Source organism: Onychomys torridus, chromosome X, assembly GCF_903995425.1.
Source record: "Onychomys torridus chromosome X, mOncTor1.1, whole genome shotgun sequence".
NCBI lineage: Eukaryota > Metazoa > Chordata > Mammalia > Rodentia > Cricetidae > Onychomys > Onychomys torridus.
This window is the reverse complement of record NC_050466.1, coordinates 66,633,375-66,646,160: the sequence shown is the minus strand read 5'-3', so window position 1 is coordinate 66,646,160 and position 12,786 is coordinate 66,633,375. Positions and strand designations below refer to the sequence as shown.

The 12,786-nt window shown below is 35.3% G+C and overlaps 1 pseudogene; it reads left to right on the top strand.

Moving 5' to 3' along the window:
• Positions 1-894: 894 nt before the first annotated feature.
• LOC118574656 lies at positions 895-11,015 on the top strand (annotated as a pseudogene).
• Positions 11,016-12,786: the final 1,771 nt, after the last annotated feature.

Here is a 12,786-nt window from a genome sequence, read left to right as displayed (position 1 = left end):
GTTTTTTGTTTTGTTTGTTTTTCAGGAGGGGGGTGTGAGTAAACAGTGAGCTAGCACCAGCAACACTCGGAGCATCTGTTACTCCTGTTGAAGTCTAGTCCGAAAAGAAGAGGATTACCAGAATCTGCAGAAGATATGTATGGGTGTCTTTTAGGAAATCCAGGAACACAACTAACTTCTGGTGACCAGACAGAAATGGAGCAGAGGGAATTTGGATCAGTTTCTCGTGGCAATGGGAACAAAACAGAGAAGACTGAGAAATGGGTTTGTTGAGGAGAAAGGCAGTTCTAAGGCACTCTCAAGCGATATCTGATCATATGTTATCAGATGAAAACTGAATTCAGAATAAAAGAAGTGGGGGAAAACAGAGAATGGGAATCATGATGAAAACTGGCAGAGATTCAGAGTAAATGAAAGCAAAGGCACCTCTAGGTGATTTGCTGTTGAGAGTTTTTAAAAATCAAGCCTTCATGAGTGATGACCATGACTCTGTATCTTCATAAGGACTAAAGAGAAAGTAAATCAACTTAAATATAATGCAGACATTCAGTATCTGATAAGGTAGGTGACATGGGCTTTTTTAATGTTTAAAAACAATTATCAAGGAATGAATTACTCCAAGGAACTATCTTACATTAGGCTTTGTACAGGTGAATGTCCAGCACTATATAAAATGAGCTACAGGATATTTTTCTACGATGTTAAACCATCATTAGTGCTGTCTGTGTTTCTCAGCTATTATTAACTATTCCTGTAGAATTAGTTTTCTTCTCACAGGAAGCCAAATGCTTACACATTGAGTGAGGAAAGGCAGTCGTTAATGGTTGCAACTGGGGTGTGTATTAGCATTCGACATCTAAATATTTGTACACGGATTATCTGACAGTAGGAGAAATGGCAGCAGGTATTTAATTCCTTGAAGCCTTTTCCCTCTTCCCTAAGCTGTTTCATTCCTTCAGTATCATTATTAAGTTGGCTCCCTCCCCATAATGGAGCAATGTCCTAAATTTGTCTTGATTTGAAAGGAGTACTACTGAGAAGAAAATACAAAACTAGAAAGAGTTTCAAGTGGACCAAACACAAAACACAAAATTAAGGGATCAGACTCCAGTCAGAATCCTTTATCTCCCCTCTCTTCTGCTGTTCAAGGGTGGGAGAAAAATTATTTCTGCCTATTTTAGTCTCTTTTTTATCTTCCTTTCTTCCTGATTCCTGGGCATAATCATATGATGCTGTAATACACTGTTCCGTTTCAAAGAATGCAAAGAAATGCAGCAACCCTGTCTGTGAAAGGGGTTGGTAATGTGAAAAGAAATCATTATAATTTGAAGATTACTTTATTGATTCCGATTTAAATTAAGTAACTACCTTGGATTTAGGACAACATAGGTGCAAGAATCTGAACACAAATATGTTGATGCCAACCTACTGACTTGCAGGAGTTTTATAAACAGCAAAGGGAATTTCCAACATTTTAGCTTTCAACTTGATCTTTTCGAAGTTCATTTCAGCCTCTCCCAAACACTTGGCTGTTCAAGACATTCCCTGAATTATTAATGTCAGATACAGTTTCATGAATTCCAGTTGCACTTCTTGCACAGTGCAGGACTCCAGGCCTTCCTTATCCAGCAGCAAAGTAGGGGGGGGGGATGAAAACTACACTTCCTCCATGCTTCCCACACAAAAAGAAATGCTCAGTGGAGATTTCCATCTGTAAAGTTCAGAGAATTAGTAATTCTCAGGCTGTTAATGACAAGATTCAGAGCAATTGCTATGTGTTGTAAAATACGCAGTTTAAGACTCCCCAATTCATTTAGAAATGCTCTGTGACATACTAGTGTATTCTCTCTAGCAGCTTTCTGCCAAATCTGTATTTCTGTTGCATTTACCTACTCATGGAGAATTTTGAGAGCGTGCAAGATTAATTTCCAAATACCAAGTAGAGCTGTGAGGTATGATTTGTTGGAAAATCATATCACGTCTTCCACTTCCACCATTCTTTAGACTTCCCCTCCTTCTTGAGTAGGAAAGTGGCTATTGCTTTTCTTCTCAATACACTCGAATGTCCTGTGCTAATGACTAGAATGACAAGGAAAGCATTCCATGTCTCTAAACTAAAAGGATTCTTGAGGCCGAGGTTTCAAACAATCACGTGCAAACTTTGCAATGATTTGTTAGCTAGCAAATATTGCTCCTTGCCTACAAAATGTCCTGAAACATTCACACTCTTAACAATGCCTCAAAGCCACAACTAATTACTGTGGAATGTAGAGATAAAATAAACTAGAACATGGAAGATTTTAGTTTCTTATCATACATTGATACATAATATAAAAATTATACATATTAGTAAGACATGCAGTACTTTGATGCACTTGTATCTTGCATGATATTTAATTTGGTAGAAACATAGTTGTCTTCTCAAACATTTACCATTTATGCTGATAACTTTCATTTCCAACATGTTTTTTCAAACTTCCTGAAATATACAATGTATATATTTTTTTAAAAATCTATAGTCACCCTATTATGGAATTCCGTACTAGGACTTACTGACCACTATTCTACTCTCAATTTTGGTAAGAGCAGCTGTTTTAGATTCCACATGTGTGATCAAGTTATACTTGTCTTACTGTGCCTGACTTAATTTACCTACCAGGTATACTGTAACAAATAATAGGATTTTGTTCTAATTTGTAGTTAAATAGCATCCCATTACACACACACTCACACACACACACACACACACACACCACATTTTCTTTTTTGTTTTATTCATATCAGTAGGTCAACAGAGTTTTTCGATTTTTTGAATGTTAGGAATAGTGTTGCATTGGACATCGGGGTGCAGAAATCACTTCAACATGCTGATTTTATTTCCTGGGAGTGGGGCTGATAAGTCATCCCAGGAACCTCTACAGTATTTGCTCCAATGGCTGGACTAATTTACATCCCTACTAACAAAGTGAAAGGGATCCGTCTCTACATTCTTGATGGGCCTTGTTTGTAATAACTTTCATATTAATAGCCTTTCTAACCAGAATGCAGTATATCTCATTATGTATTTGATTTTTATTTACATAATTATTAGTGATGTTGAGCAGATTTTATATATGCATCGGGTATTTGTATGTCTTCTTTTTTATAGATGTCTTATTTACAGCTATTTCCTATTTTATATTCAGGTTGTTTGTGTTCCTATAGTTGAAGTTTTGGAATTCCTTATTTATTCTAGATAGTAATCCCTTATCAAATGTGTATGTTGCAAATACTTTCTCCCATTTTTTGGGTGGTCTATGCACTCCTGAATTTTTCCCTGTATAGCTGCAATCTAGTTTGGATTAACATCATTAAAATTTTGCTTTGATTTGGATTTGAAAATAAACTAAAAGAGATCATTATCTATCATAAACCCTAAAATGTTTCCTGTAACTTTTCTTATAGCAGTTTCAGGGCTTATATTTAACTCCTTAAATGATTTTTGAGTCAGTTTTATAACTTGTGAGAGATAATGTCTAGTTTCATTCTACATCGTGTGAGTATACCATTTTCCCAACACCGTTTATCAAAGATTGTCCTTTCTGCAATGTGCATCCTTGGCGACTTTGTAAAAAAAATAGTTGGGCACAGAGGATGCTTAGTTTTACTTTTAGTCTCTCTATTGTGCTCCACTGGTTTATGTAAGAGTTTCTATTCCAATGTAATGAATATTATGCAAAATGTTAGTATATTATGAAGAAAGGTAATGTAATAACTATGGCCTTGCTCTTTTTTGATCCAGAAAGCTTTGGCTACTGAGGATTTTGTGGTTTTGTGTGGTCTTTGGATATGGATTTTTTTTCTAGTTCTGTGAAGAATATAATTTTTAAGACACTCGATTGACTCTGTAGATCACATTGCATATGACTGACATTTTAGCAATATTGATGCTTTCTGTGCACAAACATAGGGTGTGTTTCTACATCTTTTGGCTTTTAATTTCATCACAATAGATTTTTATTTCTGATTAGCTATTATTCTCTCACACAACACATCCCGACCACAGATTCTCCTCCCTCCACTCCTCCTAACTATACCCCACTTCCCTCTGCTATTTCCTCTTCAAAAACAAGAAGGCCCCCAAGAGAAGACAGTTGAACAGGACAAAACAAGATACAATAAATCAATGCAAAAGCCCTCATCTCAAGGCTGGACATGGTAACCCACTATGAGAAAGTTCTGTCTCAGTCTTCTGCCTATGTTAGTATCTGTGAGCCCATGTGAGTCCTTCTTAGTTGACTCAGTGTGCCATGTTCTCCTGGAATTCTTCATGCCCTCTGACTTCCACAACCTTTCCTCCCCCTTTGCAGTGGGATTCACCAACCTCCTATGTGGGGGATTCAACGGAGACCTCCAAAAATTTTCTTGATTTCTATCTTGGATTATTTGATATTAACAGATAACAACATAACGGAAACAGATAATTATGTGTTTGTTTTGTGTATTTATTGCATTTTATTGGTTGAAATATATTTGAGTGGAATACTTGCAGTTGTCCATATATATGATCATGCCATCTGAAAAGAGTGACAAACTGGCAATTTCTTCTCCAATTAGGGTTCCCTTTATTTTTCTTACCTAATGACTCTGGCCAACTCTTCCACACCTATATTGAGCAAAAGTGGTGAAAATGGGCATTCTTGCTTTGTTACAGTGCTTACAAAATTTGTTTTCCATTTTCAGTATAAGCTTAACTATTGACTTATTACAAATTACCTTTATTATCTTGAGGAGCATTTTTCAAAACTGAATTTGATCAGTTTTTATCAGGAAAGAATGTTGAGTTTATGAAATGTGTTTTCTCTATCTATTGAGTTGACCATATGTATGACTTACACCCTTAATTCTGATTATTCAGGGTATCACTCTTTTTGATTTCTATGTACTGACCCACCTTAGTATCCCTGGGATGAATCAGCCTTAGTCACAGTGAATAATGTGAATAATCTTTAAATGTGCTGTTGGACTCAGTTGGCTTCTATCTTGTTGAAAATTTTTACATCTAAGTTGATCAATAATACTAGGGTATATTCATCTTAGAAAAACATATTATTATTAAGTTTTGGTATGAAAATAATTATGGCCTAATGTAACGTGTTTGAAAATTTATACATCTTTTCTAACGTGGAATAAATTGAAGAGAATTTGTGCCAGTTCTTTAAATATTTGGTAGAATCCACCAGTATCAGCATCTTTTCCTGGGCTTTTATTTGGTGGAGGTGTTTTCTGTTTGATAGATCTCATTCCTTGTGATGGGTCTGTTCAGGGGTTCTAATTCTCCTGCTCCAGTCTCTGCAAATATCTCTGTCTATAAATTTGCCATGTTTTTCTGGTTGTCAAACTTGTTGCCGTGTATCTGTTCACAATGATTTCCAGTGGGTTTTTTTATATCTGTTTTCTCTTTCAATATCTCCCTTTCTGTCTGTGATTTCATTAGAGATTTTCTCTTTTTTTTCTTGGTTTGCATAAGGTCTTATGTATTTTGTTTTCATGGTACAAACTCTTGGTTGCATTTATCATTCTTAGTGCTATTTAGTCAATATTTATTTCAACTCTGAGATTTTTTATTTCCATCCTTGTACTAACTATGGTTTGCCCTTGTTTTACTAGTTCTTTGGGATATAGTAATATGTTGTACATTTGTATTTTATTGATGTGTGTAATGACTGCTATGAGTTACCTTTTTAAATTTAAATTATTTTTTGAGAATTTCATACCTGAGTACTATATTTCCATCATTCCCACCCATCTCTCTCACTATTCCAACTTCTTCCATGCCCCCTAACTACCTCTTATGTTCTCCTGTACTTCTATAATTTTTGTTCTACACACACACACACACACAATACACACACACACACACACACACACACAAATCTCACAATATGCACACATATATAACACACTGATGACATTTAGTGTTGCTCTAATGCATCCGTGTTTAGGGTTGACCACTTGGGATTAGAAAACCTAACATGGAGCTTTTGCCTGGAAAAGCACAAGCACCTTTTTATAGTGCCTTTGTTACAAATACTCCTGTATAAAACAAAACAAAACAAAACAAAAAACAAAAAAAAAAACACTCCTGTTACAAACAAAAGCACTGCCTTTGTTTCAGTGCTTACAAAGTTTGTTTTCCATTTTCAGTATAAGTTTAATTATTGACTTATTACAAATTTCCTTTATTATCTTGAGAAGCATTTTTCAAAACTGAATTTGCTCAGTTTTTATCATGAAAAAGTATTCCTTCTCTCCTTAACTTGTAACTATCTAGTTTGGGACCCTATGAAATTTCCCCTATCTATCTTTGCATGTCAGTTTATGTGAGCACTATTTTGGTCTTTTTTAGACAACTGTTATTGAGCTTTGACAGGCATACCATCTCTGTGAAGTATAGAAGACACCATCCAACAGCAGGCATCCTGGTTCTCTTCTTATTCATATTTCCAGCCCTATTCTGCAATGCTCCCCAAGCCTTACGTGTAGAACTTGTAGATAGACCAGCTGGGGCTGAGCATCCTATGGTCACTTACTATTTGCATTGTGACCTATTGTAGATATTTGTAGAAGCTTCAGTCTATTGCAAAAAGAAGCTTCTTTGATGAAGGGTTATAGTTGCACTTATTAGTGAGTTTAGAGATACTTATTTAGAATATAGTGAGAAATGCCATTGGCTTAGGAAAACGTTATAGTAGGTTCTAATCTAGGGTCTTTGTTTTGCTGTATCTCTTTGGTTTCAGTATATTTCTGCCCATATTAATTTGTTTCACAAAATTTTAAAAATTATCTTTCTTATTTCTTTCCTGTATCTATTGTTTTGAAGTAAATTGTCTAGTTTCCATTGTATTTATATAATTTCCAAATTTTCCTGTTATTGATTTCCAGCTTTATCAGGAAAGAGTGTGGTTTTAATTTTTTAAAATTTTGTTCAAACCTGTTTTGTGTCCTTCATATCATCTATCCTAGGGAATATTTTATGTGTTGATGAGAAAAATTAAAATATATTTTCAAGAGCTACAAGATGGAATAGTCCACAGATCTGTTTAGGTCCATTTGGTTTAGGGTCCCATTTAACTGTTGTTTCTTTGTTGATTTTCTGTTTGAATAAGCTGTCCATTGCTTAATGTGGGCTATTAAATAATAAATGAAAAATGAAGTGCCCAATTATTACATTGGAGTTCCTACTCCCTTTAGGTTTATTAATACTTATTCTATGTATTGGGTGCTTATAACAGGTGTGTATACACTTAAAATTGTCATTTTCTTTTTCTGAGTTGACCGTTTCATCATCCTTAACTATAAATTCACTGTCATGCAAAAGGTACACCTTTTAATTTTTTGTATATATTCCTTTGAAGCAATGAGAATATTGTGGATTGTTTATTTTTTTACCTGTCAAAAACTGATTGTAAGCTGTCTTAATGAAGACTCGGTTAATTTCAATTTGACTGATGACCCTTGACCTTCCCGTATCTGGATATTCATATCCTTCTCTAGGTTTAGGAAGTTTTGTTATTTCTTTTAATAAGTTTTCTACCTCTCTGCTATTCTGAAATCCTCCTAGAATCATAATAACCTAATATTTTCTCTTTAATGGTAGCCCACAATTCTGTAAGTTTTATTCATTCCTCTTTGTTTATTTTCTTTTTATTCTTCAAACTGTGTATTTTCAAAGAAATAGCCTGTCTCTGAGCTCACTGATTTTCCTTTCTATTTGATCTGTTCTGATGTTGACATCTTCCTTCATGTTTTAGTTTAACGGAGTATCTTTCAACTCAACAGTTTTCCGCTTGTTTTCTCTTCTTTGTTATGTTTCTCTATTAAATTATTGAAATATTCCTTTGCCTTTGATTCAAGCTTACTGTTTTTCCTCAAAAGAGATCTTCAAAATTCTTTGAGAGTTTTTTTGGTTTTTTTTTTTTTTTTTTTTTTTTTTTTTTTTTTTTTTTTTTTTTTTTTTTTTTTTTTTTTAGTGATCATTATTAGTTCCTGTACCCTTATTTTGAGTACTAGGTAAGGTCATGGTTTCCTAAACATTCTTGATGCTTGTTGATATATGACAACACCTGGATATTGAAGAAATTGTTATTTATTCTAATCCCTAATCTAAATTTTAATGCATGTCTTTTTTAGAAATCATAAGCAGGTGGATTTTTTCTAAGCCTGTAGTCAATTCCATTATTTCAGCACTGGATGGTATTCAGATCCAGATTTCCCAGAAGTCTACTGTTTGTGCAGTCACTATTTCAGTACCATAGGGCTGTCATAGTACATACACCATTGATATATTGTCCAGAAGGAAACAATAAAGTAAATAGAGATTGTAGTCTATCCCCACTAACTATGGCTGGGGTCCCAGTGCCAGAGTAGGTCCAGATGCTTCATTTATGTCGCACTTAAGGCCAAGCACTGCAATACTTTGCCTGAATCCAAGCAGGATCACTGTAAACTAATATTTCATACTTGTGGCCACCAGTATCTCCAAACTGTGTCATAACTAGAGCTTATAGCCTATAAACACAAGCACAACACTGGGGTATTAATGAGGTCCACATTTCCATAGCTATCTATTGCTGAAGTGGACTCATGGCCCAAAGCCTCTAAAAGCAGAGACAGGTAATGCTAGCTACAATAGGTTCAACTTTTACCCTGGTGGTGGAGCTGTTATGAAAACAGGAAGGTTGGGCATTAGAACCTGATCAACATTTGGCTATGCCACTGCCTTTTTTGGTATGCCCTTTTATTTTGCTATGCTAAATGCAGATACTTCTAGTTTCTTACCTAATTCTGTTAATTAATCCTGATGTACTATGATATATCAAGGAGGCTTATATTCCTTATACTACACTACACTATATAAGGAGGCTGTTAGCCATTGTGATGCTCCACTCCCATTGATTAATTAACTAACTAAAAATACCCTCTCTGTAGCCTAAATTCCTTTGTAACCAAATCCTTTGAATTTGTTCTAGTTTTTTTTTCTTTTAAGCCTTGAAGAATCTGTACTAGATTATTGAGTTCTATAAAAGAAAATTTTTATTTTCTCCATTTTTCTCTTTAATGAGTTCAGAGAAATCTTAACTATGTGTAGTTCCATAATGACAAACATGTCCAGATTTTACACATTAACCTTTCAAAGAATAAATCCAGGCAAAATATTAGAGGCTGGAAATGTCACATTAAAAACTATATAAAATGTTCCAACAGAGCTTTGTCATTGTTAAGACCTAGATTGGAAAATAATTAATTACTGTTAATTTTTCTCCCTGGTAGAAAGACTCCATTCACCTGCTGCAGGACAAGTTTGTTCTTTAGACAACCATTGCTTTAAGTGTCCTGTCAAACTGATTCAGATATTCAAGGCAAGAAAGAGATTTAATTTAATCTTTTCAATAGAGTGGCTAAGCACTCATCTGCCACTACTGATTGATAGCTACAATTTGGCAGTTTGTAAAATCTCATCATCTTTTTCTTTAAAATAGTTTTAAAAGATCTTTCATGCCCCAAATGCTTACCAACTCATAGCAGAAATTCTGGTTTCGGTACTTGGTATTATTAAAAATGTTCCTCCATTAGATGAGTAAGCTGTGTTCACTTCAAACAAGCAAACTAAATACTTTTTTCTAACACTCAAAGTGTATCAAAGTAAGGAATTATAGTTTATCCTCGCTTTCCCCATTCAAGTTAATGGAAATGTTAGTTAGATTTCTGGGAGGGAGGTGAGAGGTATGAGTAAAAAACTATGTCTCAAGAAGGGAACTCACTCAGACAATATTTGATTAATTTGGTGTTCTGTCTTTCTAGCCCTGTTTTTAGATCCCCTACCTGCCTGCTGTAGCCTACAGAGCTCCTCTAAGCAAATAATGATTCTTCTTACTTTTCTCCCTGTTTATCTTTTGCTTGTCATAGCCTTGGCTTCCTACAGCTCTGCCCAATTTCTCTGACCTTCTTACTCTAGCAAAAGCAGAAATAACTACAGGACTGTGTGTTTCTATGAAAATATATGGGAAAGAATGAACTGATCACAGATTAATGTAATGTGCCTACCTAACCTCTATTGCTTATACCTCTTTTAAAAACATAAAAGTCAATATATCAGCTTTAGACTTGAAACAGCACAAAATGCCAGACTCATAGAGAAATGAAACAAAGGACAAAAAAAACGCGCCGTTTTATAAAAACTTTTTCAAACCTTATGCTCCTGAAATCGGCAATTTTACTATGAGGGGGGAAAATGTCCTGTTCGGTTATGTGCAAAAGCTTTCCAGCCATGAATGGAAAAGTGTCATAAAATGCCACCATTGCTCTGAAATGATGAATTCTCCACTTGTTCAATTTCTCTGGTTATTCTGTAGAGTTGCTTAGCCTCTGTGCCTTTAAAGCATATTCTGAGATTGCCAGTGAAATGTAGCATTTATCACCAAGAGCTAGCAATGGCCCAGTAAAAACCTACTCTAACGTGCAGTGGAAGGGAAGCATCAGTTTCTGTAAGCAGAATGTACTGAGTATTTCCAGTGGTGTGGACCGGGGTAGTATCAAAGAATATAAAAAGCTAGTGTCTTTTAATCTAGCTAAGAAAGCAAAGTATGTTATAAACTTCCGTTGTTGGACTTGATTGTTTCTTTCCTTGCTGATATCACTCCCATAAATGTGGTGAACATTCTTAAGACCCACTGGACATTCTACAAGAAATATGGCAAGCACCAATTTCACAAAGTGCCATGGTACAAGAAGGGCAAGGATTCTCTGTATGCCCTGGGAAAGCGGCATAATGACAGGAAACAGAGTGGCTATGGTTGACAAATTAAGCCTATTTCCCTGCAAAAGGGCTAAAACTATGAAGAATATAGTGCTGAGACTGGAATGTGTTGAGCCTAACTAACTGCAGATCGAAGAGAATGCTGCCTAGTAAGAAACACAAACATTTTGAACTGGGAGGCTATAAGAAGAAAAAGAGCCAAGTCATCCAGTTCTAAGCCCATTTTATTATACAGACAATTAAATCATGGGTTTTTACTCTCCAAAAAACGTGAAGTATATACAGATACAAAGCAAGCAAAACTTTACAAAGCAACAAATGAAATCATGTATGTAATAATTATTGTATTAGACAGCTATTGCTACCAACAATCACAAAACTTCAATGGCTTACAATAAGAAGAATTTATTATCTGTGATTTGGCTAGAGTCCAGCTGATATACACTAATTTTAACTAGGATTATCTAGGCATTAATTTTTGGATCATATTCTGTCTACTTGTCTGTTAGAGATGAACAAATAGAGCAAAAAGCTACTTGGGCATGTTTTAATCAAATTGGAAGAGATCAAAATCTCCCATAGCACAGACAATAATATGCAAGTCTAAAGCCTACTCTTGACCTAGAAATGGCACAGATATGCCAGCATATTATTGGCTAGGATCACATGGGTGGGTCCTGCAACACTGGAATGGGCAGACATACTCCTTCAATAATGAGAGCAAGTCTATATTTCCCAAAAAATAACCCAGTCTGCTACAACAGTATTTTGTTTCAGTGCAGAGATAACATAATACTGGAGTGTTCAATATGATAGCTGGATTAGAACATGATTTCTCAGGCACTTAAGAACTGTAGGTACTTTCTTGACAGTTGCAGTTATAAACCATGGCCAAGAACCCATTTATCAACTATCTATGAAATATTTTGTGATTATTTTCTGTTCCTCATCAAGAAGTTGGAGAAATATAGTAAATTTTCTGAACTAGAACTGACTAAAGAAGAAAACTTATCCCATAAGATCTTACAACCAATATGTGGGGTCCTGCCCTACCAGGAACTTAGGTCACCTGCGAAGAAGTGGCCTTTTTCTTACCTGAAGACAATCAGATGCAGCGGGGAGTCAAGTCAAGCAAGAACTCTTTTATTGTTAAGCGGTAAGCCTCTTTTATAGCGAAAACCTCAGAACCCTAGGAGAGGGTAAAGGAACCAAGCAATCATTTTAAAGATTATCTATACTCATTTTCTTAGTTGTTTATGCACTGACATCATCTCCTGATCTTAGTATCTTATCTCATCATAAACAATTTGAGCTAACTTCCTTCCGCACCATTTGTATCTGATCTTCATACAAACAACCCAAGCTAACTTCCTCTCAAGCTAACTTCCTCTCCACACCATCTTTACATCTACTCTCTGTGTAAACAGCTTAAGCTAACTTCCTCTCCACACCATCCTTGTATCTACTCTCTGCAAAAACAGCTTAAGTTAACTTCCTCTGGCACAATTTGTATCTACTCTCTGCCTAAACAGCTTAATCTCTATTTGTCTAACTTCCTCTCAGCACCCTTCTTGCAGCCCACATATGCCCCACACCAGTACATCAGCATTTTTTCAGTGATACTTTTATGCAGAAGATAGCTGATAATTTAAGGTAGTTGTTCTCAACTATCCTAATGATGTAACCTTTTAATACATTTCTTCAAGTTGTAGTGACCCCTTACCATAAAATTTTGTTGCTGCTTCATAATTGTAATTTTGATAATGTTATGAATCATAATATAAATATCTGATATGCAGGATACCTGATACGCAACAAATGTGAAATGATCATGACCCACATGTAGAGAACCACTGATTTAAGATATGGAGGCCTCTTTACTGTGTTGACATTTATGGTACCTCACTTCTATCCCAGACCTCTAAGTCAGCCTTCCCTGAAATCAGTTGTCAACTTGATACAGTTTAAATAACACATCAATGGATGGT